The sequence below is a fragment of the Microcebus murinus genome, chromosome 11 (assembly GCF_040939455.1).
Source record: "Microcebus murinus isolate Inina chromosome 11, M.murinus_Inina_mat1.0, whole genome shotgun sequence".
Taxonomy (NCBI): domain Eukaryota; kingdom Metazoa; phylum Chordata; class Mammalia; order Primates; family Cheirogaleidae; genus Microcebus; species Microcebus murinus.
Genome location: NC_134114.1, coordinates 98,659,270 through 98,685,542, shown reverse-complemented (window position 1 = coordinate 98,685,542; position 26,273 = coordinate 98,659,270). Strand labels below are relative to the sequence as shown.

Below are 26,273 nucleotides of genomic sequence, written 5' to 3'. Positions count from 1 at the left end.
TCTAGACGGAGAAAATGTCTCCTCTAACCCTGGGTCAATAATGGCCTCCAGAGATATTTTATATGCTAACTAGCTTAAGCTTGAGTGTTTTAAATAACTCATGGTAAGGGGGGTTGATATGTTTGATGTAGACTTTTCAGGACTTATCCTTGCAGCAGGAGATGATTTAAACTTCCCCAGAGTCACGTGAACCTAGTAGAGCTTTCACTGGGCCAGAGGAAAGGAGGGGGATGGACACTGGGTAGCATCCAGAATTGTCCACTTTATCCGTGTAAATGGTCAAGCCAATATGAAACCAATTTACCATGATTTGAGTAGCAGTTAAACTCATGACTTACAGACTGCTGAAAATCTCCGGTGTTGATGCACTAAGAGACCCAATAATAATATCCTGATGGCAAATGATTGCTATGGTATGCCAAAGAAGTTAGACTTTATAAGATGTGATAAATAACTATTTAGCACTGAACCATAAGAGTAAAAATCAGCTTAAACTAAAAGTAATATTATTTAATCATTCATTGTTATGTATGTCCTCAATTTATTTTCGCAGGGCTTGTTATAGCTCTAAAGTTTTATAGCACTTTCTTTATTGTGAAACTAGAGTATAGTATATGAAGTTATCACCATGAAATTACAGATGAGTAGGGGTGATGGTTTATATATGTATAGAGGTTTTGAATTGTGAGGAAACCTTATATTGTAAAAATTATACTGATTACTCTGACAAAAATTTTATCTTGGTATTCAGGTTAAGTCTTGAGAGGAAACTGAGAAATTATATGGTGAAGTGAATTATGTGGTGAGAACTAAGATGTGACACTTTTAAAAACATATATGTGTATTTATATACACATTAAAATGTTTATATCATTCCTCACATAACAGAGATTTCTTAGAACTGAAGAATATTTCACAGATGACAGTTTACAGTTACACTTAGGATGAATGTAAATGGCTTTTCCAGATGCCTTTTTTGGGGGAAGAAAAATTAATTATGAAATATTAGCATAAAAAGATAAGTTGTTCAGAATAGAAAAACACACATTTCCTAGATGATGTTAACTTTATTTAAACACCCCAGAATGGAGAATAGTTAAATTTAAAATTTCAAACTTAATCATAATTGGTAGAGATGATCTTCGTTTTTCTGAAAGTCATGCATACTGTGCAGCTCTTCCATCCTGAAGCAGATTACAAGTTCTTTTCCCAGTTGGCAAAGCAACTGGGTGGGTAGCTTCAACTCAGAGGCTCTAAGCATTGCATCATTATTCTTCAACAGGTATTCATTCATTAGATTTGTTAGTCCTGACTAAATTTATGGGAATCCAATAAAGACTTACATACATTTTACATGTATAGTAGCATGTTTTTAGAAGAAATTACAAAACTAATTAGTTAATGAATTACCCTTAGGGATATTCTTTAAAATGTTGGTTTGTTTCTTAAAAGCCTTATTAATTACTACCCTTCAGAGGAAAGTTCTAAAGCTTCATTTCTTCTAAAGAAAGAGTTAGCAATTTTCATTCTTGGATGGTAACCATGAACTTTAGCATTTTTAAATTTTTTTTTATTTTTTTAAGTTTTTTATTTGTATGTATCCACGGTGTGCAAATGTAATTTCGCTCCATTGGTATACTGCATTTTAGTGCAGTCAGGGCCTCCAGTGCTCCATCTCACTGGAGCACCACACACTGTGCTCACCAGGGGGAACTTTAGCATTTTTAAGAGAGAGTTTCAATAGAATTTTTAAAATGTATAATAGCTAATTATACTAAAAATGGAGTTCATAATTTTTCTGAAGAAACATTGTCTACAAAGTTACAAAAGAAATAACTCATTTATGTTGAAGTTAGTGAATTAAGTTCATGTGTCCTGTTAACATTTAATGTTTGTAATTTTTAAAAAATTACTCAATTTAAAAACATGTTCATTGTTATCTAAAAAAAAGACTTTTGTAAAATTAGGGATATTTCTCCTCCCTAATATAGAACACATATAATCTTCCTTTAAATTGGACTCTTGGGATCAGTTGAATGATAAAATATGGCTGCTTTTCCAGCCATTTCGGCTTCTGGCAGACTGGTTTCCGGACAGAGATTGAGTTGTAACTAATGACTGGCACAACTGTGGTATTTAACTTGAGTCTGAGTGCTGGGTAAGCTGCACCTCTTTGGAATTCTCTTCTCGCTCTTGTTGATGTCTACAATGACCTTTTATACTTAGCATCAAAAAAAAAAAAATTCTTGTGGCCACATGTTGATTATAAAATGCAGACAGCTCAGCTGTGTCCAAGGCATATACATGAAGGTACTGAATTCATTATGTTTCTTTTTCCATAGAGATGACCTTTGAAAAAAGATCAATATTAACTTAGTATGTAACTTAGTATGTATCTGAGAATAAATAGAAATGGAGTCAGCATTATATATCAAGACTTGGTGGAGTTTTTTCCCTAACACTTAAAATGTACCTTATTTTTTATCAATAGAAACTTGGAGGGGGCAGGCAGGCAAGAAATGCATATCCTTAAGGGATTTCTGGACAAAATAAATGATTACTTGATCACAAATATGGCCTACCCAGAGTCCCTCTTTTAACTTCTTTGACTGAAGTGATTGTTGAAATCTTTGATAATTGAATTTTCATTGAAGCTTATATAAGGACTATCTTTTGAAATATCTCCTAGACCCTTTTAAGTTATACATGTTCCTACTACAAATTGGTTTTTATCAGGTAAACATGACTTCCCTTAAAAGGTGTGTAAATTCTGTAAAATTTCAAATACCTTAGTGCTTAGTTACATTTCCTTTAAAGGTGCATCTTTAATTACATTTTAAAGGAAAAAAGAGGACTAGACAATTTTTAATCTGTTGAAATTTTCAAGAAAAATTCCTTTTGTTAATCTTCATTTGCAATGACAAAAAATTGTGAAATCAAGTTGCAAATATTAGAGTCTCTAAAATATAAATTTTCAAACCTTTATGTCAAATGAAAATGGATTGACTTTACTTTAGGGAAATTTTCATAAAATCATCTAGTTGTAGAACCTAATGCATGAACTCAATGTCTAAAAGCATACCTGGGATAAATCACTCAGTCTCTGCTTGGGTTCCTCTCATCAGGGACCCTCACTCACTGCAGCATGCGTCAATGTTTTATCATCCAAACCTGCTTGCTGTAACTCTGCGTCAGTGTGCCACTGCCCAGGCTGGACATTTAACAGATTTATAGCACATCCGTATTGTCTAGTTCAGGAACATGATGATGACAAGTTGTCCAAAATGAGTCAACCACAACCCACCATTCAGGTTCGCGTGATGGCAACCTGAAGTCTAATTATAAACTCTTGAATTATTCTATAAATTTTTGTTCACCCGCCTACATTTCAGGAGGTACAGTAACTATAATAGCCATTAAACCTGCTTAGACCTTATCCAGATTCTCCAAGACCAGATGTGGAGATGGACAAATTGGGATTTTCCTGAATTTGAGAATTATGAAGACTAAACTTTGTTCATAAATAACTGATACACTTGTTAACCCCATGGCCTTGGAATTTATTACAGTATGTAGACTGGGTTTGTGCCTCTTCTGAACATTCATGTCATGTGGCAGATTAATAGTACAACCAGGAATACAGGGGAGTGTGGTGAAGGGAACAAGCTGGTATTACACAGAATTCTGTACACAGTGGATTTGATACTTGCAAGAAATATGTAAGCAATATTTTTTAGGAAAAAACCTTCCATTTTAATTTTCTTTTTGTAAAATTATACATGTCATTATATAATTTAGAAAGTAAAGCAAGATAAGAGAAGAAAATTCAATTATTCATAATTCCTCTATTCAGGATTAATTACTATTAATATTTTGGAGAATATACTTTTGAGTTTTTTTACTAAACATAGAGAGTTTTACAAAGAATGAGATCTTTCCATTCTTACTGAAATCTATTGTTCTGTAATATGAAATGCACTTATATCTTGCTTTTCCTTTTGTGCTATTAAAAATATTATGTTATAGATTATAATGGTTACACTACATATCATAATAACACCAAAGAAGAAGCAAGATCTAAGTGCAAGATATAAGTGCTTTGGGGATTTTATTTCTTTTTATCATTTTAACCACGAATTAGACTATACAGGAGAGGAACCAAACTAATTTTTTAATAAATATTTAATATTTATTCATCTAGTATTTATTGAGTGCTTATTAAATATTAGGGTAAGTACTTAGAACTTGAGTTATAAAGAAAAACAATATATACTCCCTGTTAATGAGAAGCATATTGTCTATTGAAAGACCAGACTAGTCATCTACTTTAAACATGAAGATGCAATATGGCACAGTAAATGCCATAATAGAGGTAGGAACAAAAAGTAGGACAGCTCTGAAATGCTCCTAATTAAGGGTGAATTAGAAAAGTCTTCCTGTCAGTTAAATGAATACAGAATTTAAAAAACATAGTTTGTTACAGTTGGAAACACAGTGTCAGGCTAATTTCTATAATGATGTTATAAGATACATCATGATTGAGTCTAGTGCTAATAATATTATTTAAACTCCATGATTACCAATTACCATAGTCAGTAAGTTGATATTTATTTTGTAGAAATAAAATGTCTCTCTTTTTGATTGTACTCTGAAGATTTAGTAGAAAGGAAATTACAAGGAACAGAGAGAATGTTACCAACTGCAGATGTCAGACTCACATGCACCCATGAATGCGCGCGCACACACACACACACACACACACACACACACACACACACACACACACTTTTGCACTTGTGATGCTGTTAAGAACATTTTATAACCTTGCACTCTCTAAGCTAAACTTAGCCTTAAATGGGCATCAGAGAAATACCAAAAGATCTGTGGGAACTGAACTTTTTGGCACTTGCTCAGATGACATCCTTATCTTGAATGCCATTAAGAATAGAGGGAAAGAAAATGAGAGAAGAAAAAGCAGACAGTGGGAAGTGGAAGAAAAAGAAGAGAAGATGATGTTAGAAAAGAGAGATATAATGCTAGACAATGTGCAAGGATGCTTAGTTGTATAAAGGACGGACTTAAATCTGGGAGAAAATCAATTCATTGATGGATGTCTCCGGGAGAGGCCAGGCTTTGACTTTTCAATCCTTGGTTTAAACCTCTGCTGTCTAGATCTGTGTAATTAGACTGAATGTTTTGGCAGCCTGTGATACTTTATCCTCTTCTAACTAAAGCAATGCATATTTCATTTATTCCAGCTCTAAGCACCTTTCTTCGTTTGTTTTTGGTTTATCTACCTAGAAGCAGGGAAACCTACAGTATTAAATAAAAACATTAGAATATTTTATATTTGTATAATTCCATAAATATTTTTCTGTTTTCCTGTTTCAAAATCAGGTTAAAAGACATTGGAGGTTAACTAGTATGGAAACTGGGCAAAGCTACCACATACATGCACTCAAATTAAGTGTAATGAAATGTTGTTATATAGGAGTTAGTCAAAAGTAATTGAATAAAATGTGTGTGTGGATGGTGGAGTTATGTAATATACACCATTTATTTAAAAAATCACAAACATTACGGATTCCTAAATAACACCTGTCTGCAGCAGTTTCAAATAAAGAACTATGTGTCTGTAATCGCTCTCAACCATAGAGTGGTTGAGAAGCTTAAAAGCAGAAAGGGCTAAGCACCCAGCACCTGCCAAGCGGCGGCCTGACACACGGCAGGCGTCCACTAGTGTTATTTGTTGTGTTTCAGGAACACAGGGTGTAGTCAAAGTCACAGCTTAATATTGAGGCCCGTGTGACCTTGGAAATGATTGCCCTCTCTGATACATGTTTCTACATCTATAAGTGTATTTATTACTTCAATTTTGAATTATTTTTGTGAGAATTCAATAGTATAATATAATGCCTGGCACCCAAGAAAGGATGGTCATTGATGCCAGTATCTTTTTTAAAAGGACACCCTGGTTTTCAAAAAGATGTGGTGGATGGCTATTTGAAATGGAATATTCAAAAATAGACTTTCAAATGGGAGGGGAAAAAAGGATTTTGTGAACTATTTAAGTCACACAAGTAAAATTTAATGCTGTTTTTATTGAGAGTGGAAGGACTTAGAATAAATAGAATATTTTAAGTGAAGCTCACATTCCTGAGATGAGAATTAAATGATATATAAAGTTCCTAGCCAGTGTCTGGCACAGAGTAAGTACTTAATAAATGATAAGCTATGGTCATTAAAAAAAGCCAAGATATGATAGATATACTGTCTTAGACAAAATTGTCCTGTGGTAAGGAAGAGATTGTTTCAGGATTACTGGGATGTAAATTGTGAACAATGTAAGTTTCATTGCTTTAACTTTTGTGGGTGTTTTGGTTATAGATCAACTAGAAAATATTGTGTATCATGTTCATTACCTTGCTTGTTATGCATATATATCAAGAAGTATAATATTACTTAAAGATAGACTTTGATAAAAGTTAAACACGTAACTGAAGTAACTACTAAAAAATACAGAGTAATAGCTAATAAGCCAACAAAATGTGATAAAATGAAATAATAGAAAAAGTAAAGGAAGCAGCAAAAGAAGATAAAGGGAACAAAAGACACATGGACAATCAGAAAAAAATAAAAAGTGGTGGATTTAAACCTAACCATATCAGCAATCACATTAAATTTAATTGATCTTAACTCACCAGTCAAAACCAAAGATTATTAGATAGGATAAACATCCAATTATATCATGCTTGTAAGAAATATATTTTATTTGTTTATTTTTCTTTTAAGGCTGACATTGAGTTGGAAGGAAATCTATTTTAAATTAAAGACAATAGTAGATTAAAAGTAAAAGGATGCAAAAAGAAATACCTGGCTAATAATAATCAAAAGAAATCTCAATAATTGATAGAAGTAGATAAGTCAATAAATATTTAGAAAACTTGGACACTACTATCAGCTTTACTTGACCTATCTGATGTTTATAGAATACTTCACTACACTGCAGCAGACAGTACACATTCTTTTAAACTGTGCATGGAACATTTAGCAAGAAAGATCGTGTTTTTAGCCAGAAACTGAGTTTCAGTAAAGTTTTTAAAGACTCAAGGTATACAAAGTATGTTCTAAGTCCCTGGTGAAATGAAATCGGAAATTAGTAACAGAAAGATCTCTGGAAAATACTCAAACATACAGAAACTATAACTATCTTAAAATACCCATCAATCAAAGAAGAAATCAAAAGGGAAATTAGAAAGCATTTTGAACTGAATGGAAATGAAAACAATATATCAAAATTTGTAGAATGCCACTAAATGAGTATTAGAGGAAAATTTATAACTCTAAAGGACTATGTTAAAAGAAGGAAGTATCAAATGAATGACCTCAGCTTCTTCATTAAGAAATTTACAAAGAAGACTAAATTAAACCAAAAGTAGGCAGAAGAAAAGAAACAAAGTACCGAGTAAAAATAAATGAAGCAGAAAACAGAAACATCCAAGAAAATTATTGAAACCAAAAGTTGGTTCTTCTCAACGATTAAGCCTATAGCAACACTGGGTAGGAAAATGCAAATGAAAATTATTGGTATCAGGAATGTGATAGGTGATATCACCACTTAGATTTTACAAAGTGGAGAATGAGACAATGTCATGAACAACTCTAAGCCAATAAATATGAGGTAGACAATTTCTTAAAAGACATAAATCACCAAAGTTTAGTCAAGAATACAGTTGCCCCTCCATATCCATGAGTTCTGCATTCGCAGATTGAACTGCGGATCAAAGATATTTTTTAAAAAACAAAAAGTAATGCAAGAATAAAAAATAACACAAACTGGAAAACAATATAACAACCATTTATACAGCACTTATGTTGCGTTAGGCATTATAAGCATTCTAGAGATGATTTAAAGCATATGGGAAATGTGTGTATGCTGTATACAAATACTACACCATTTTATATCAGGCTTGAACATCTGGAAATGTTGGTATCCACGAAGGTCCTGGAACCAATCCCCTGTGGATACTGAGGGATTCCTATAAGTAACATGAATGTCCCTATATCAATTAAAGAAGTTGAATGTGTAAGTTTAAACCCTTCTTATAAGGAAAACTCCTGGCCCCAAAGACTTTACTGGTCAATTCTACCAAACATTTAAGAAGACAATAATACCAATTCTATGCAAATTTTTCTAGAAATTGAATAGGAGTTAAAACTTCCCAATTTTTTCCTTGAGGCCAAATTACCTTGATATCAAAACCAGAAAAATACATTTCAAGAAAAAGGAAATAACATAAATATTGATCATGATGCAAAAATTCTCAACAAAATTTTAGCAAAATATATCAGTAATATAGTAAAATGTTGATGATATAAGGCCCATAAGGTTTATCCTAGGATATCAAAAAATCAGCATAATTGGCCATATTAACAAACTTTAAAAATCAGAGTGATCATCTAAATATATGCAGACAAAGCATTTGACAAAATTCAGATTTCAAATCCATTCCTGAAACAGTCATAGTAAAGAATAGAAGAGAATTTCCTCAAAATGATAAAAAAGCATTTCTAAAAAATTTATAACTAGCATCACATTTGATGGAAAACTTGAATGCTTTTCATTTCTTGTATTGAACGTAGCACTATTTGGTTCTAGCAAGGGCAATACGGCAATAAAAAGAAATAAAAGTCATACATATTGAAAAGAAGGAAGTAAAATCGTTTTATTTGCAGAAGACATTTTCTTTGTAGAAAATCTGATGGACTTTACAAAAAAGCTGCTAGAGTGCATACGTAAGGTTAGCAGGTTGCAGGATACAAGATCAATGTCAATTGTATTTCTATATGTAATAGTAATCAATTGAAAATTTAAGTTAAAAACAATACCATTTACAGCACCATAAATAAAATGTAGTATTTGTGGATAATTCTGAAAAAGATATACAAACCCCATATACTGAAAACTACAAAACATTGCAGAGAAAAATTAATGAAGACCTAATATATGGAAACATATACTGTGTTTATTAGTTGGAAGATTCAATATTGTGGGATGTCTCTCCAAATTGATCAATAGATTCAACATAATTCTGATAAAAATCACAGTAGAGTTCTTACCAGCAATGTATGAAGTCCAGCAGAGTGATATTTCACTGTGGTTTTCACCATGATTATTCCCTAGGGAAACCCAAACTAAAATCACAATGTCACTCCACTGGACTTCACGCATTGCTGGCAAGAAGGTAAATGGTACAGTGACTTTAGAATACAGTTCGTCAGTTTCTTAAAAAGTTAAATGTATGCATATTATATGATTTAGCCATTTCTCTCCTAGTTATCTGCCCCAGCTGAATGAAAGCAGATAGCCACGCAAAGACTTGTACTCAGAGGCTCATAGCAGCTTCATTTGTAATAGCCCCAAACTGATAACAACCCAAATGTCCATCAGCAGGTGACCGAATAAACAAATAGTATATTCGTGTAATGGACTACTTCTTGTTCATACAAATAATCAATTATAACCACACCGTAGATGAAACTCAAAATATTTATGCTGAGTGAAAGAAGCCAATCAACAAAAGTACATACATTATGATTTCATTTTCATATAATTGTAGATAATTCAAACTAATATGTTATGACAGCCAGCCTTCAGTGATTGCCTAGGGATGTAGAGGTATGGTTAGGCAGGATGGAAAAATTGCAAAGGAGCAAGAGGAAACTTTTAGGGGTGATGGACATGTTCATTATTTAGGTTGTAGTGGTAATGGGTTTCTACAAATGTAAAAACATATTGTAAAGTTTAAATATGTATAGTTTATTGTATGTTAATTATCTCTCAGTAAAGCTTTTTAAAAATTGAACAAGGAAAGAAAGTCATTGTCCCTCTATTTTTTTGTATAAGTTTGTTTAGGTTTGGGGATTAATACCTCTGGCAACAAATGTTTTTTATCTGCTTGTAGAAAACAATGTATTTTATTAAAATTTTTATTTTACATCTTCTATAGAACTAGTTGATGTTGCACACTAATACACAATGTGCATACTTCCTAGTACCTAACTCCTTGAATTAGTGTGTGGCGGGTAAAGTGGAAAAGTCTTAGGGGACTGGAGACTCTATAGCTCTTAAAAGTATATTAATATTATAATAAACATAACTAGTTCTTCCGTAGAACACAGCAGTCCCTTGTCCTTTCCTGACCCTGTGTTGGAGCTGAGCCTGTACTCGGCTGTGGCTGGGGAGAGGCAGCGTGGAGCACTCCTGAGCCATTGTGCCCACTCTCTTTTTGGAACTTTTATTTTGGGACTTTGAGAAAGTAATTTCACTACTTACTGTCTGCATAATCAGTGTGAGTTTCTTAAGGAGTGGATGGCCAGGAAGCCAAGAAATATAACTAGAAAAGTAGTAGGAGTATATTTTTACTATTTCCTGTCATACTACATGCTTCCTCTCAAGGATTTAAAAACTGAATTTATGTTGTACATAAATTTATATTTGTAGCATATAAGGAAGAGGAATTTTTCTGCCTGTTTTAGTACACTGAGAGGTTTTTTTTCTGTTTTTGAGACGTCTCACTTTTTGCCTGGGCTAGAGTGCTGTGGCGTCAGCCTAGCTCACAGCAACCTCAAACTCTTGGGCTCAAGCAATCCTTCTGCCTCAACCTCCCGAGTAGCTGGGACTACAAGCATGCGCCACCATGCCCGGCTAATTTTTTCTATATATATTTTTAGTTGGTCAATTAATTTCTTTCTATCTTTAGTAGAGATGGCGTCTTGCTCTTGTTCAGGCTGGTTTCGAACTCCTGACCTTGAGCGATCCACCTGCCTCAGCCTCACAAGAGTGCTAGGATTACAGGCGTGAGCCACCGTGCCTGGCCCATTGAGAGTTTTTGTCCTTAAAATATTAGTGCAAACTTTTAAAATTTTTTTCACTTTTTTGACTTACTTTCAACATTATACAAAAATATTTTTCTCCCATCCAAATACTAACCAACCCTACTTAGCTTTTGAGATCAAATGAAATCAGGTGTGTTCAGAGTGATAATCACTGTAGAGTAAAAATCTCTTTCTATTATATTATTATATTTGTTTAAAACTTTAAAATCTGATTAATATACTTAGGTCACCATTTCTTTCTTTCATTTTTTTTTTCACTGAGACAGGGTCTTGCTCTGTTGCCCAGGCTGGAGTGCAGTGGTGTCATTATAGCTCACTCTAGCCTCAAACTCCTGGGCTCAAGTGATCCTCCTGCCTCAGCCTCCCAAATAGCTGGGACTACAGGCGTGTGCCACTACAACAGGCCAATTTTTTCTATTTCTAGTAGAGATAGAGTGTTGCTTAGGTTGGTCTCAAACTTCTGGCCTCAAGCCATTCTTCTGCCTTGGCCTCCCAGAGGGCTAGGATTATAGGTGTGAGCCATTGGACCTGGCCCCATTTCCTGATTTATCTACATTGTACAATTTCTGTTGTCTTTCCACCATGAGAGGAGTAAATACTATCTTTTTCATTATTGCTTTTTCTTCACCACACCTGTTGGGTTGATTAGATTTTGTTGTCAAGTACTTTTTCTAGATGTGCTCATGAGTGCTTTTTCCTTGTGGAGAATGTTGAGCTGCTGCCTTGTGCTTGAATTCCAACTTCAATAGGTTTAATTTGGGGTGTTTGTACCTCTCCCATCCCCCATATTTCTACAGATATAATACAGTTATTTTGCTGGCATGGAACCTGCTATGAAAAAGTCTGAATCTAGCCTGATTTTTTTTTCTCCTTTCTAAGTCATTTGTGTTTTCCTGGACACTCAAACAATTTTTACATTATAATTATGTATATCATTTGTTTTATGCAAGTTTCATTGAAAATGGTGAGATCATTTGATTTGGAATCATAGTTTTTTTCTTAATTTTAGGGAAATTTTCTTCTATTATATCTTTGAGTAGTTTTTCTGCTTTATTTTTAGGTTCTCTATTTCAAGTATATTGTGTTTATTGGGGCTAGACTTTTGGTCTTTTATCTGCTCTTTAGCTGTTTTGATTTTTGTCAGTAATTATTTTTAAGCTGTGTTTACACTGTCATTTTTATCAATTAATATAATTGTTTTATAATTTTGTGATGTGTTTTATTTTGTCTACAGTTTGTTTCTTTAGCCTACAAGTTTCTCTTTTATTTCGCTGTTTTGTTTTATTACCTTGACTTTGTTGAGCCCTTTTTTTACTGAATTCATTTCCTTTTGTGGTTCTTTAACAGATGTTGCTGTAGCACAAAGAAGTCCTGCATAATTTCCTTCTGTTTCCTGGTTATACTTTTTTTCTACAGTGACATATTCTTGTGTTTTTTTTTTCCTTTTTTTTTTTAATTTGCTTTATGCCATAAGAAAAAATTAAGAGTTTTATTTGTTATGTTTCATGGCCCATTTCTTTTTATCTTCTGCTTGCTTAAAATGGCCAGCTCTGTCTAGAGATTCTATTGATACTTCTTTGGTGTAAATGATTTTCCTTTTCTTCCTTCCAAAATTACCTAAGAGTTATTTTCCTTCCCTAGGTCCTGTTTGAGATCCAGGTACTTCAGGTATTTCCTGTTCTGAGTCCATAGAGGAAAGGAAGACCTTGGCTGGACTTTGGGCAGCTTTGATAAAAGGATCTGAGCTCTGCAGTTTCTTAGGTTATTCTTTGCATGCCTTATGCCAGAATACTGCATCTTGTCCTGGGAGTATTCTCTTCTCAAAGAGGATATCCCTGCACTTCGGATCATTCCTCATCTACAGTACCTGAAGCACCTTTGCTGTCGTAAAATCATGCTTGGTATCAGTTTCCTCCATTTGTTTCACCATTCTCCAACATTCATTCCTCCTCCCCACAGTAACTGTTGAGGGCCTTCAGGCCAGCCTCCTACTCCCAGAGAACCCCTTTTCTTTATATGCCTTGTGTCTCCTCTTCCTCTGTTTAATGCTGGGGATAATTGGCCCTGTGTGATGATGATCATTCTGTCTTCTCTGTCTGGTTTCCTCCCATCTGGTAGCAATCACAGTGGTTGAGTCTTTCTGGATTTTTTTGCTTCTCATGAGATGCTATGTTGGTAGGTAGGGGCTTTTCCTCCTACAGATTTCTCCTCGTTTCTCGTAAGCTGGAATCAAACTCAGCTCTCCAGGGAGAATTAGTGAGATTTCTCAGGATGTTGGCTAATCATCTTCATTGCCTATATCATTTGAGGAAAGAGGGATTATGACACTCTCTTCTGTTTCTTTCCTTGGCTACCATTTTTCATAGGAGGAGTTTGTGCCTCTTTCCTTCGTTAGGTGCTGACAGTGACTGTTTTTGTTGGTGGTGGTGTTAGCCTTGACCTTTGCTATTGCTTATATTAGCTGTAGGAAAGGGAGATTCTGATACATAGTTTCAATAATGTGTTTTCTAGGAAGCTTAAAAGTTTTTGACCTGAAATCTATTTAAAGTCACACAGAAAGCCAGGAATAAGGTATTCTGATAGAAGATGGTATCATTTGTGAGACTGCTGCTGACATTTACAAATATGATTGTGGCAGTTTATTAAGTGCACATTATTGAACCAAAAAACATTAATTCTGTGGTTGCCTCATCCTCTGTGGATTAAAGACTGCATTTCCCATGACCATACTTCATGTCACGGTTTAATGCATGCAAATTTCTTCAGTATGAACAAAGCTGTATGTTCGTGAATGTTTTCATCTGATTTAGAAATAGCATACAAGGCGCATTCTAAATATTGAATGAGATCATTTTCATCTTTAAAAAAATTTAAGTTCTGAGTGTCACAGTAGAGACTTTAATTAGAATTTAACAGATTGCTATGGTCTTGAGCAAATCAATTCACAAATAATTTCTTGTTTGAAAAATGAGGGCATTGGGCTAGATCAGTGTTTACAGGTCTTTCTTGGTCATAAGAATACACCTGGGTATTTTGGTCAAAAATACTGGTACCTGTAGTTGCTCCCTAGAGATTCAGATTCTGTGCTCCCAATGCAATGATTTTCCAACTGTGGTTGCATATTGTCATCACAGGGAGCTTTTAAAAATCCTGACACTCAGGTGGGCAGATGGGAGGGGGAGGAGGGGGAGGATATACACTTACAAAATAGGTGTGATGCACACCACCTGGGGGTTGGACATGCTTGATGTTTTGGCAAGGCATGGGGCGGGGGGAGTAATGACAGGGGCAATATATGTAACCCTAACAATATTTGTACCCCCATAATATGATAAAATGAAAGGAAAAAAACCCTGACACTCAGGCTTCATCCCAGATCAATTACATAAGAACCTCTGGAGCCTGGGACCCACAGCCAAACAAACATCAGCATTTTGTAAGCCCCCAGTTGATTACACTGTGAAGTAAAATTTGTAAAATACTGGTCTAGCATGAGGTCATTATAACATACACCAGGATATTTTTATGATTAGGCAAGTTTAAGAAATAATTTATTAAGATAGCTCTAAGATTTTATCTAGTAATTCAATTTTCACACTGAATAGAGCCCAAAATAAAGCCACTCTGAATAAAATTTACTGTGAGATTATTTTGAACAGTTTTATAATGTCTTAAAATTCTGTTCTTATAATAGATTTTGCCTCCCTCTGATGTAGCAAAATTGGATTTGGAAATACTCTACAGTATCTTAACGTTTTTTCTGTATCTCATTCTTGTAAATCTCATTACGTCAGTGAGAAGTGCATGCTCCCTGCAGGGGGCAAAATTGAGCCAACGATTTGATAATGGCTTCAAATCTTGGCTTGGTTTCTATGTGGGAAACTAAGAAATAATCCAGATATACTTTAAAGGTCATATACAAAATGATTTTTAGATAAATGGAAAGCTTTACTCAGTTCTTTTTTTAAAGGAAAATCCCACTTGTTTGAAGCAAACTTATTACATCAACTCTTGCCAAAGTGAAACACTTCATCTTAATCAATGATTACATTACAGATTTGTAGATCATAGTAAGATTGTTGTGTGTAGATTATACTGAGATATATAAAAGAAAGTAACACTACAGACTTTTTCCATATTATAATACTTATATTTTATAATATTTCTTCTTTAGAGTAATTATTGACATTGGTAAGTATTCATTTCTCACTATGCAGTTATGTATTTCCTGTTGTTTCTGACTATGCAAAAGTAAATAAAGTATAGTTTACTTCCCTGCCTTTGAGTGAGGCCAGAGAAACTTGATCTCTTTCCTATAATTGTGTTGAGAGTGTTGCTGAAGGAGGTGGTGCCTGAGAAGCTGTTTGATGAAAAGACAGTTGGGAGGGTTTGGCTGGAGCGGGGGTACCAGATGTTATTTTGCAGGCACGTATCGCTTGAGGAAAAAGACCTGGAGTCAAAACCAGACAAGATGGAAGAGCAGCTGAGCAGATAATGGTGAAGGAGATGAAGGAGTGAGGAAGGTGCTTTGGGGAATCCCAGTAGAAAACATCACATTCATTAATCAAAACCACATCTCTGGTAAGATGTTTGAGGGCTTTTTGGTGACAATGTCACTTCCACATCAGTTTGGGTTTGTCAGGTGACTATTTCCTGGAGTCCCCAGAGGAGGCAGATAGATTCTCCTTCTGCACACCTGTTAATGTGTCTGACACCACCTGCTCCGAGCTGCTGCCGGGCCTCCCGCCTCCCTCTGACTTCTCGCAGGCCTCAGTTCCCCTTTGCTTTTCCTGGTGCCTAGTGGGTGCCAGAGGGGGAAGGGTTGGCCTAGGGCTGCAAGGGCCTAAATCGGGAGTTATTTCACAGAGTATCTTTGTACATTCCGTGATACAAATGGTTTAAAAAGGTTTTTTATTTAATTACTAGGATTATGAAACACACTCACCCAAACACTGAACTAAAAGCAATTTGGAGATTTGGGGTTAAATTTCTAAATATCACATTACAGAGGATCTTAAAACATGGCTGTAACCCTTCCTAGTCCAAAGATACCAGTGTGACCTACAAAAGTACCCCCTTTTTTGACACTTTATTGCCAGCAATTTGTCACAGTAAACATAGAAATCTAAATGACAGTATTGCGAATCACCCCTGTCCATACTGCAGTGCTTCTTTCCTTTTACGTACTGATTCGGGATGGTGCAGGCTGCCTTATTGCTGGTTGGGGTGACAGTATAGCAAAACATTAAACATAGCAGTTTAATTAACTGCTATATACAAGTTTGGAATGGGCTATTTGCACCCACGACTTTATTCTTCATTCATTTGGGATTAGATTTGTGGTGATTATCAAACCAGATCTAGGAAATTGAGCTCATAGTTCATAATGGTTCAAGAAAATGTGGTCCACAAATCCCTGAGGATCGAGGGTTCCGTGAGTGTACCTATCCATGGCACAGCCACATGTGTCAAGCACTGAGTTTCCCTAAGTCTTGTGTTCAGTGTTCCACATGTTGACGTGTCATCAGCTGCCCTAGAACTCCTGTGCATCTAGCATACTTCAAAGTGAGGAACCTCTTTCCCCAGCTCACTCCCATCTTTTGAAGACATTTAGAAAAAGACATCCCTCAGTCTTAAATGACTTAAATTTGTTCTTTTTCTGTTTCTTTCTTTCATGGACTATCCTTTCATATACTTATATTTTTGAAAATTTGTTTCAACAGTGTTTTGTATATTTCAGAGTATAAATTTTGCACTTTTGTCAAATTTATTTATAAGTATTTTATTCTTTTAAATGCTATTATAAATAGAATTGTTTTAATTTTATTTTGAGTCATTTATTCCTAGCATATGGAAATATAATTAATTTTTGTGTACAATTAATTTTTGTGTACTGATGTATCCTGCAACTTTGCAGAACTTGTTAATTAACTCTAATAGTTTTTTAATGGATAGTTTATCATCATGTCATCTACAAACAGTTTTATTTCTTTCATTCTAATACAAGTGCCTTTTACTTCCTTTTTTGCCTAATTCCCTTGGCTAGAACCTCTAATGCAAATATTGAATAGAAGTTTCAAGAGCAGGTATCGTTATCCTATTGCTGATCTCAGGGGGAAAGCATTCAGTCTTTCACCATTAAGTATGATATTATCAGTGGGGTTTTTCTAGATGCCCTTTGTCATATTGACGAAGTTCCCTTTTACTTCTAGTTTTGAGTGTTTTTATCATGAAAGTTGTTGGATTTTACAGATACTTGTTCTGTGTCTGTTGAGATGATCATATTGTTTTGGTCCTTTATTCCATTGATATGGTATATTACAATGATTGATTTCCATATTTGAACCAACCTTGAATTCCTTATATTAATACCATTTGATCACAGTAAATAATCCTTTTTATATGTTGCTCTATTTGGTTTGCTAGTATTTTGCTTACCATTTTTGCTTGTATATTGCCAAACAAAAGGAGAGAACTGAGGCAAACTTGATAAAAGACAGTTTATTCGGGCCAAGTTGGAGGACTGTAGCCCAGGAGCATAGATTCAGGTTGCCCTGAATATATACTTTGATTAGCAGCATTTACGAGTAGGTCTTTAGAGGAAAAGAAAGAGGCAGGCAGTTCCTAAGTTGTTTAGCAAGAATTTACATTAAAATAACATAAGCTATTGATTGGCTATACATCGTTCGTTGTATCACAGGTTCCAGGACTATGAAGGTAATAAGTAAGGCAGCCTGTCAGGAACAAAATACCTTCAAATAGTTACTCCCAGGCATGGGTACGGGATGATGTGACTGAAGTCCCAAACTCATGTCTCTCTGGACCTGATGAAGTTTGAATACCTCATGTAGGTCAGACTGCTCTGGGCTATTTATCTTTCTCAATATTAACCAGGAACATTGGTCTGTAGTTTTCTTGTGATGTCTTTGTCTGGTTTTGGTATCAATATAATTAATTAGGTGGCCTCATAGAAAGTGTTCCTTCCTCTCATAATTTTTGAAAAAGTATATGAAAAATTGGTATTCATTCTTATTTAAAAGTTTGGTAGAGTTCCCCAGTGAAGCCATCCGGGCTCGGCCTTACTTTGTGGGCAGTTTTTGGATTCCTAAGTCAATGCTTTTATCTATTATAGGTATAATCTGATTTTCTGATTACTCTAGTGTCACTATTAGTAGTTTGTATCTTTCTAGAAACTTGTCCATTTCATACATCTACTTTGTTGGCATACTTTTGTTCATGGTTATAGTATTGCTTTGTGATCATTTTTATTTCTGTAAAGTCAGTAGCAGTATTCCCTCTTGCATTCCTGATGTTAGTAATTTGTGTCTTCACCCTTTTTCTCTTGGTCTGTCTAGCTAAAGTTTCACCAGTTTTATTTGTCAAAGAAACAACTTTCAGTTCTGTTGATGATTTTCTCTTATTTTTCTATTTTCTCTTCTATTAATATCATTTCTGGTCTCAGCTGTTAAATGTGTGCAGTCCCTTTGTATGTGAGGAGTTCTCTCTTTCTTCTTTCAAGGTTTTCTCTTTGTCCTGAACATCTTTACTATGATGTGTCTATATTTGGATCTCTTTGTGTTTATACTACTTGGAGTTTGTTGAACTTCTTGGAGATATAAATTAATACTGTGTTTCAAGTTTGGGAAGTTTTCTGCTATTAGTTCTTTGAATATTTTTTTATGCACCTTTTCCTCCTCTCTCTCTGGTATTTCCATTGTGCATATTTTTGGTGTGCTTAGTGTTGTCCCACATTTCACTGAGTCTGTTCATTTTTATTCATTCTTCTTTTCTTTAATTTTTTCTTCTCTTCAAATTACATAATCTCTATGGCTCTTATTGCCAAGAAGTTGAATTCTTTCTTTTGCTAGTTCAGATCTACTCTTGAGCCCCTCTAGTTTTAAAATTTCAGTTATTATACTTTCTAACTTTAGAATTCCACTTGCTTATTTTTATAATTTCTCTTATTATTGATAACAGTCTCACTTTGATGAGGTCTTGTTAATATATCTTACTTTTTCAGCAAGGTTTCCTTTAGGTTTTGGAACATATTCATAATGGCCGCTTTGAAGTCTTTGTCTGAGTCTGGTCCTGTGAGTCCTCTCTTAGGCCATTTCTATTGCCTACTTTTTCCCCTGTGTGCTGTGGGTCACACTTTCCTGTTTCTTCATGTCTCATAATTTTTTGTTGACAACCATACATTTAGAATAATATACTGTAGTAACTCTTGATACTGCCTCTGCCCCAGGGGCTTGATGCTATTATTTACTTGTTTATTTAGTTACTTGGTTGAACTTTTTTGGTGAAGCCTCTTTCCTGTTCAGTGGAAAGGCTCTCACGCTGCTCTCGGGTGGGTATGGTCCCGAACGTGTGCACGGTCACCTGGGATGAGAGTGATCCTCACAGGGCTCTCCTGACTGTTCCTTTCCCTGATACTTGTGTCAGGCTGTCTGCTGCTGTTGGTGTTGCATCCATCTGTTAGACCCTACTAATTTCTCATTGATTTATTGTTTTTTTTTGTAATTCCCTAGGGCATAAATTTCTCTACAGTCTGATACAATTAAATTTAGGCCCTTTGCAGGAGAATTTTTTGAGGCCAAATTTTGAGTTTTGTTCTGATTCCAGGAAAACTTCTTAGCTGTCTTTCTCTTGTTCTCTTTCGTAAACTGACTGTCCTGTGCCTTAGCTGATTGCCCTCAAGCTACTAGCCTTCTCTTAGTTGCTTACCATCAAAATCTCTCTTTTAAAGAACACTGCCAGGTTTGAACTTCCCTACTTATCTGTTTAAAATAAAGTCATTTCTTTTGGTAGAGCTTCAGAGCTCTCTATTCTTATAGCCTGCCTTATCTTCTGGGCTCAACCTCTGAGTCCTCATTCTGGCTTGGAGGTGGGGAAAGTGGTCTGTCTTGGAGGGACATCCCTGCTTTAGGAGTAGGACACTGGGTGGGGCTGATAACCTCTGGTCTTCCGGTTTGCCTCTCCTGGCTTGGAATCTGTGTCCTACCAGCATGCTGGGGCAGTGACAGTCAGGGCCCCGTTATTCTTGGCCTGATGCACCTGGGGTAGAGCCTTCGCTGTATAAGTGGGTTTGGTGAGGAAGTGGTTCCCTGGCCTTTTAGGAGCACTGTCTTGGAATTTAGCCTCTGCTACACAGGGATGAGGGGAGTAAATACTGGTAACCTATCCTTCCTGGGGAGATACCACAGCCCTTGACTGAGAACTGGGAGAGAGGAGGAGCCCCGTTTTCTTGGCCATACTCTCCCAGATTGGAGCTTGCATCTCACTGAGTGGGCAGGTGGGAAGGGAAGGAAGCAGGTTGTAGCTCAAGTGACACAGATCCTTGCTGTTCTTGCTGAGATTTCATAGGTTTTCTTAAATAAGTGCTTCTTCATTTGCTTTATGTCCAAAGGAAAATATTAGGAGACTTTAAATAGTTTCTTTTTAAAGTGCTTTTTAACAGTTCTGGTTGTTTCACCAGGGACCAAGTTAGAGCTCCTCGTGCTGCCATTTTCTTTCTATAAATTCTATGTATAAAATTTTTTCCTTTAAATATTTAATTTTCTAATTTATTGACTTTCTTCCTCTCTGACATCTTTTTAAAGAAGGCATCTCTTTCTTTTCAATATTGTTGTTCCCTCTTTGATTCTTCTCTTGGGCTAGTTTCTCCCTCTCAGCAATCTCTCACTTGATCCCTACGTTTCACTCTTTCCCCCTTCCTCTGCAATCTCTGTGTGTCCAGCTTGAATCTGAGTCCCAGACCCATATCTGCTATTGCTTATTTGACAGGGTTGTCCAGCTGTCCCATGGGCACCTCAGGTATGACATGTTTTATGAACCTGCTGTCATGCCCCAGAACTCTCGCTTTCTGTCAGTGTTCTTTGTGACAGCTAGGGTTGTGAGCGCCTACCCGGTCATCCAAGCTGAATATGCCTCACCATCCTTCTGGACGTTCTCGCTCCACTGCCATCGGAGATCTGTCACCACGTATGCCTGTTCTGCCACTTGAGCGCACATCCTCCTCTTCAGTGCAGTGCTCATTCAGGCTTCGTCCACGCACTTTTCTCCTCAGGCCATGCCAGCAGCCATCCTTCGTCCAGGGTAGTGCAGCCTTCACAGCTCACTGTTTCCTGCATCCTTCTCAGTTGAGAAATTATCTAAAGTACTAACAACAAAATATTTTCGTTGTCTTCCTCTCAGCGTATGACACTGTCCATGTTTCTTTGTGAACAGTTGTGCCCCATGGTAGTGTTTGAACCCTAGACCCTCAGTGAGGACCGTATGTATTAGGGGAGCTGCAAAGGCCCAGTGGCACAGCACATGCCAGGTGCTTACCTGGTGTGTGGACACAGTGAGTGTCAGTGACTGTTGGCTGTTGGTGGCATTATCACCCTTTCTCCTTCATTTCTAAAGTTTCCTCAACCTCCCCATCCCCAGCCTGTACCCATTGCTGCCATAGTGAGCTGACTTTGTTTCCCCAAACACGCCCTCCCTTTTTCATCCCTGTACCTTTGTACCTGGAGCTTTCTCTGCCTGCACTGCCCACAGTAGTGCTTCATGACGATCCTGAGGGTGGCAGGTGCGACCCCCTCTTAATCTCTCATTACACTTACCATATATATCCGGCGCTTGACATTGCTGTGCTAGTCAGCATGCTTGCCTTGACAGACTGTGAGCTGATTGAGGCCAATGCCCATATTTTATTTGTCTTTGTATTTCTAGATCTCTACTAATTAAGATGGTGAAAGCCATGTAGCACTTACCCAGGAAATTTTTGTTTAATATAAATTTATTTTTATTGCTTCTCTTTGTATTCTTTTTCACTATCTGGTTTTTCACTGGACCTGGATATTTTTTATACTTTTAGTTGGAAATAAAGTTTCATCTAATCTACCAGTTTTCCCATATACCAATAGATAAATGTTTGTATATTTTAACAAAGCTTTCACCCTGTTTGTTAAGTGTAGACTAAATGTATCTGACATCATGGAAAACAGTTCCATGATAGTTATGTGGCTACCTCTTAGTGTACAAAGGAGCACCCTAAATCATAGGTCTTCTTGATCATATTTATTATTAATTTCATTCTGACTTTTATAGAGTCAGCTATTGGACATTGAAAGAGAAAATGATTCTTGGCTCTGAGTAAAAGTGTTTACCCTTTTAATGAGGATAATCTTGGATTATAGTGGGTAATAAAACTCTATTCCAAGAACAAGAAGAATTCTGAGAGAAAGAAAATGGAATGAACATTAACATTATTTTCACTAAATAATTGTAGAGCAATCTGAGCATTTCTGACTTTTACTAAGTGAGATGGAAGAAAAACTTAACTGTCATTTATGTATGACTAGTAATATCTTTAACTGGTTTTAGGAGAGGAGAAACTTTACTCAAATTATAATAATTGAAGAGAATGGATAGGTTATAGATCAGAATCACTAAAAGGATCATGTTTTTTATAAGGAGTTGTGACAGAGAGAGAAGAGCTCAAAAAGTATTTTTAAAAATCTTTTCCATTAATTTCCTTGATAGAATTTGACTATTTCAATAATCTTGGTTCTGGTTGAGAAAAAAATGCCTTTGATTCAGATATTGGTTTTTTGCCTTTAAAATTGGTGGCAAATTTCCTTTGTTCATCAAGGTGAGCTTTTTTTTGTTTGTTATTGTTTTTGTTATTGACATTTTCCCCCATAAGTTTAACATTAGAAAATTATTGTCTTCAAATTTTGGAGTGGCTGTGCAAGAAATAAATTTATAAAGAGTAAGAAAGGTTTTCTATTAAATAAATGTCAGCATTGTGCCAAAGCCACCAGCTTACACCGGGCTGCAGCACGATGAGTGATGTGGTAGCCCTGGCACCTTCACTGGTCCAGTTCCCATGTGGACACAATGTGATCACTTCTAAGCTCCTGACCACCTGGCCTTGCCAGAAAGCATGCCCTCGGTGCTTGTGCCAGTGACCCGCTTTTGTTCTCAGTAAACTGCAGAACCTCAAGGTCTCTCATTGCCTAGAGAGTAGTTTACAATGTTCTGGAACATTTGATTTCATTGCATAAAAATTAAATGTCTTATCAAGAAAATCCTGATTATACTTTGGAAAGTAAACGGTTTCCTGTCCTTTTCAAAGGTTATTCAAACTTTTAAAAGTCAGTTTTAAAACTAGTACAGACTGTATGTGTTCTTTCTTAATTGTAACTCAATAAAGATTTCCTATCCTCTTTTTTGAAAATTAATTTTCTCCGTGTCTTCTTAACTCAAAATCTGTAATGTGAGTTTATTTCACCTCATGTTATCATTTTCTCTGAACCTAAGATAACCTCATCAGTTAAACATTTGAAGAACTTACATATGGCTGAAGGATTTTCTGAGCAGTAGATCAAATAACATTTATGGACATAGATCAGAACAAACTCAGAAGCACTCTGCATTTGGAAGGAAAAAATGCATTCCAAGATTTCTGCATCAACAATGGTTAAGAAATTGATGAGTAACCTGTTTGTTTTTCATAGAAGCCACAAATCAGTAAAGTGGAAATTTTGCTATTTATTGTTTGTGTATTTGTTCCTGCTAATGTTAGGAGTAAAAAAGAGACTAATTTGTTTTGCATCTTTCAACATTTATTAAGAAATTATTGAACATGTACTGTGCGCCAGACACTGTGCTAGGTGCTCAATATTTTTCTTGTTCCAATATTAATTTTTTTAAAAAAATGTAAATCTGAATTTAAATGGATGGACTTAGAAATAAAGTATGGGTCCCCTGGGAACTTAAAGCCACATGATCACACATGCATTACTGTATGCACTTGGTTACGATGTGATGTGAGCATTAACAATGATGTTTTTCCAGTCTGTATTATATAATGTTTTCAATCATGAAGGAGTAAACTCTTGTTTTGTAGAATAAGTTGTAAATTATACAATGGAAACTGCAAAACAAGAGTCTTGATTGTTGGATTGTATGACTGTTGATTTGGAGATTTTTTTTCTTTTTATTTCATCATATTATGGGGGTACAGATATTGTTAAGGTTACATATATTGCCCCTGCCATCCCCCCCCCCACCGTGTCAGAGCTTCAAGTCTGTCCATCCTCCAGGTAGTGATTTAGAGATTTTTATTGTTCTCTTATCTTGCTTCATTTTTCACTTGCTGTGTTTATCCCATCAGTCTGGGTTTTGACTTCAGCAGAAAAGCCAGTATAAGTTTCTTACAGCCAGCACTTTTTTTCTCTTTCACAGGCCTTTCAGTTGGGCTAACATCCATCGAAATAGATGAAGTTGGTCAGTTTTCCTTTACAATATTTAATGTGGGTATGGCTCTACCCTCAGATTGTCAACATAATAAAATTACTTATAGGATTTGTGTTTCTCTGATTATAAAAATAATGCATACTTATTTATCAACAATTGGAAAATGCTGACCATTAACAGAAAATTTTTAAAGTCATGTCTAAATAATGATATGATAAATAGCTTTCTTTTCTGAGCACTTACTATGTAAGTGAATTATTTCACTAAATTAATGTTAGGCAGCTAGTAAATGTCAACACTGAGATTTGAACCCAGGTCTGTCTGGCTTCAAAATCTGTACTCTTCCTACTATACTGTTATGCTATATCTTTCTCCTGATTATGCAGTATAACTAATACCTAATCATAAACACACATACTTTTTCTTTATTTTGCTATATTGTCTTAGACATAACATCTAACCTCTGAGGGCCTCTGTTTCCTCATGTGTTGATTGAATGTAACAATTATACCCACCCTACTGTAAGGAGTAGATGAATTACTTTTCATAAAGTAGTTAGAACAGTGTTTGATGCATATAAGTACTTTATAATTGTTTGCTAATATTTATTATAAAGAATTATAATCTTCATTTTAAAGATGATTTAATTTTTCATTCATAAATTCATGACATACATACAAACACATGTACCAGAAAGCTAGAGTTTTTAACTTTATTAAAATAGAGACATGCATTGCCTAAATGTATTAAACATTGCTAAGTAAAATGGAAAGAAAAAATATTTTAAATGAAAGAATATGAAAATAAGTGACTAAAAGCATGTAAAAGAGATTTAAAAAAATTCAAGTCAGAGGAAAATATAGTTAAATAATTTCTATAAGGACAAATAATCCAAATAAAATTTGATGAAGAGTGCTTTGTAGGGTGTCTTGGACAGATACATCTTAATGGATAGGAATACAAACTGAATTTAAACAGGTATAATTGCCATTATTGACTTAGATCTAGCATGGTTGTATAGAAATACTCATTTTTTAACATATTTGGTCTTAATTTTCTTCCTAGAACTGGCATTTTGCCTTGTCTGAGGTGGAACTTGAAATTTTCTTAAGCTGAGGCCTCCAGGCACGCTCGAACTCTACCATAAAATATACAATAGATTGAAACTTACTGACAGTCCATGGCTGATACATAGTCATTGGCAGCAGAGTGGCAGCTGACAGAGACTGCCAGCGAGCGAGCCTCGGTCTCCCACACCTCAGCAGTCGAGCCAGAAGATTTAGGGCTTCAGTAGATGCCAACTTAAAATTCATTTTTGTAATAGATTCTTAAGTCTGGGTTTATTGAAGCATGAACTCCTAAGGTTTTATCCTGGCAACAAAAGATATGTGGAAAATGAAATAGCTGTAAATATGACCGAAACATTTATTCAATTGCCAGCAGGAAAGCAAGGACCCTAGCTTAGCATATGTGTTCTTTATGACTTCATAAAATATCATTTTCGTAACTCATATGATTTTTATATGTTGGGTTAATTTATGTCCATCCTCTGTTTACATAAACTGTATTTGAGTTTATCAGAAGTTATTTTTATGATAAATCAAGAAATTCCCTTTAACTAATGATTAAATTGAAGTGGTTATGTCCCTAACATAAAATACATAGTTTATATGTCATGGATGTTGAAATTTGTGAATTTTACATGTATTGTAAGAACTTACACATTTTATAAGCGTCACATGTACTCACCAGCAAATTGGTATTAACTGATCAACACCTAAGTGGAAATATAGGAATAACATTTATCGGGCGTCAGGCAGAGGGGAGTGGGGGGGGGATGAGTATATACATATATAATGAGTGCAGTGTACACCGTCTGGGGAATGGGCACGCTTTGAAGCTCTGACTCCGGGGGGGAGGGGGAGAAAAGCAACACACGTAACCTAAACATTTGTACCCCTACAATATGCTGAAATAAAAAAAAAAGTTGTACATTTTAACTTTTTGTTGCCACTGAAATTGCTTTACAGAAGCATTTTGTCTATGCATGAAAATTTACAAAGCACGTAACATACTATTTTAAATTAAAGTGAAACATTCAGCAAATATTTACTAAGAAGATATCA

At 35.5% G+C, this 26,273-nt stretch overlaps 1 protein-coding gene across 1 annotated transcript in view; it reads left to right on the top strand.

The window, feature by feature from the left end:
- The window catches only part of FBN2 (fibrillin 2), a 284,415-nt gene that overhangs the window by 16,945 nt on the left and 241,197 nt on the right, over nucleotides 1-26,273 (top strand). The gene's annotated exons all lie outside the window — the stretch shown is intronic.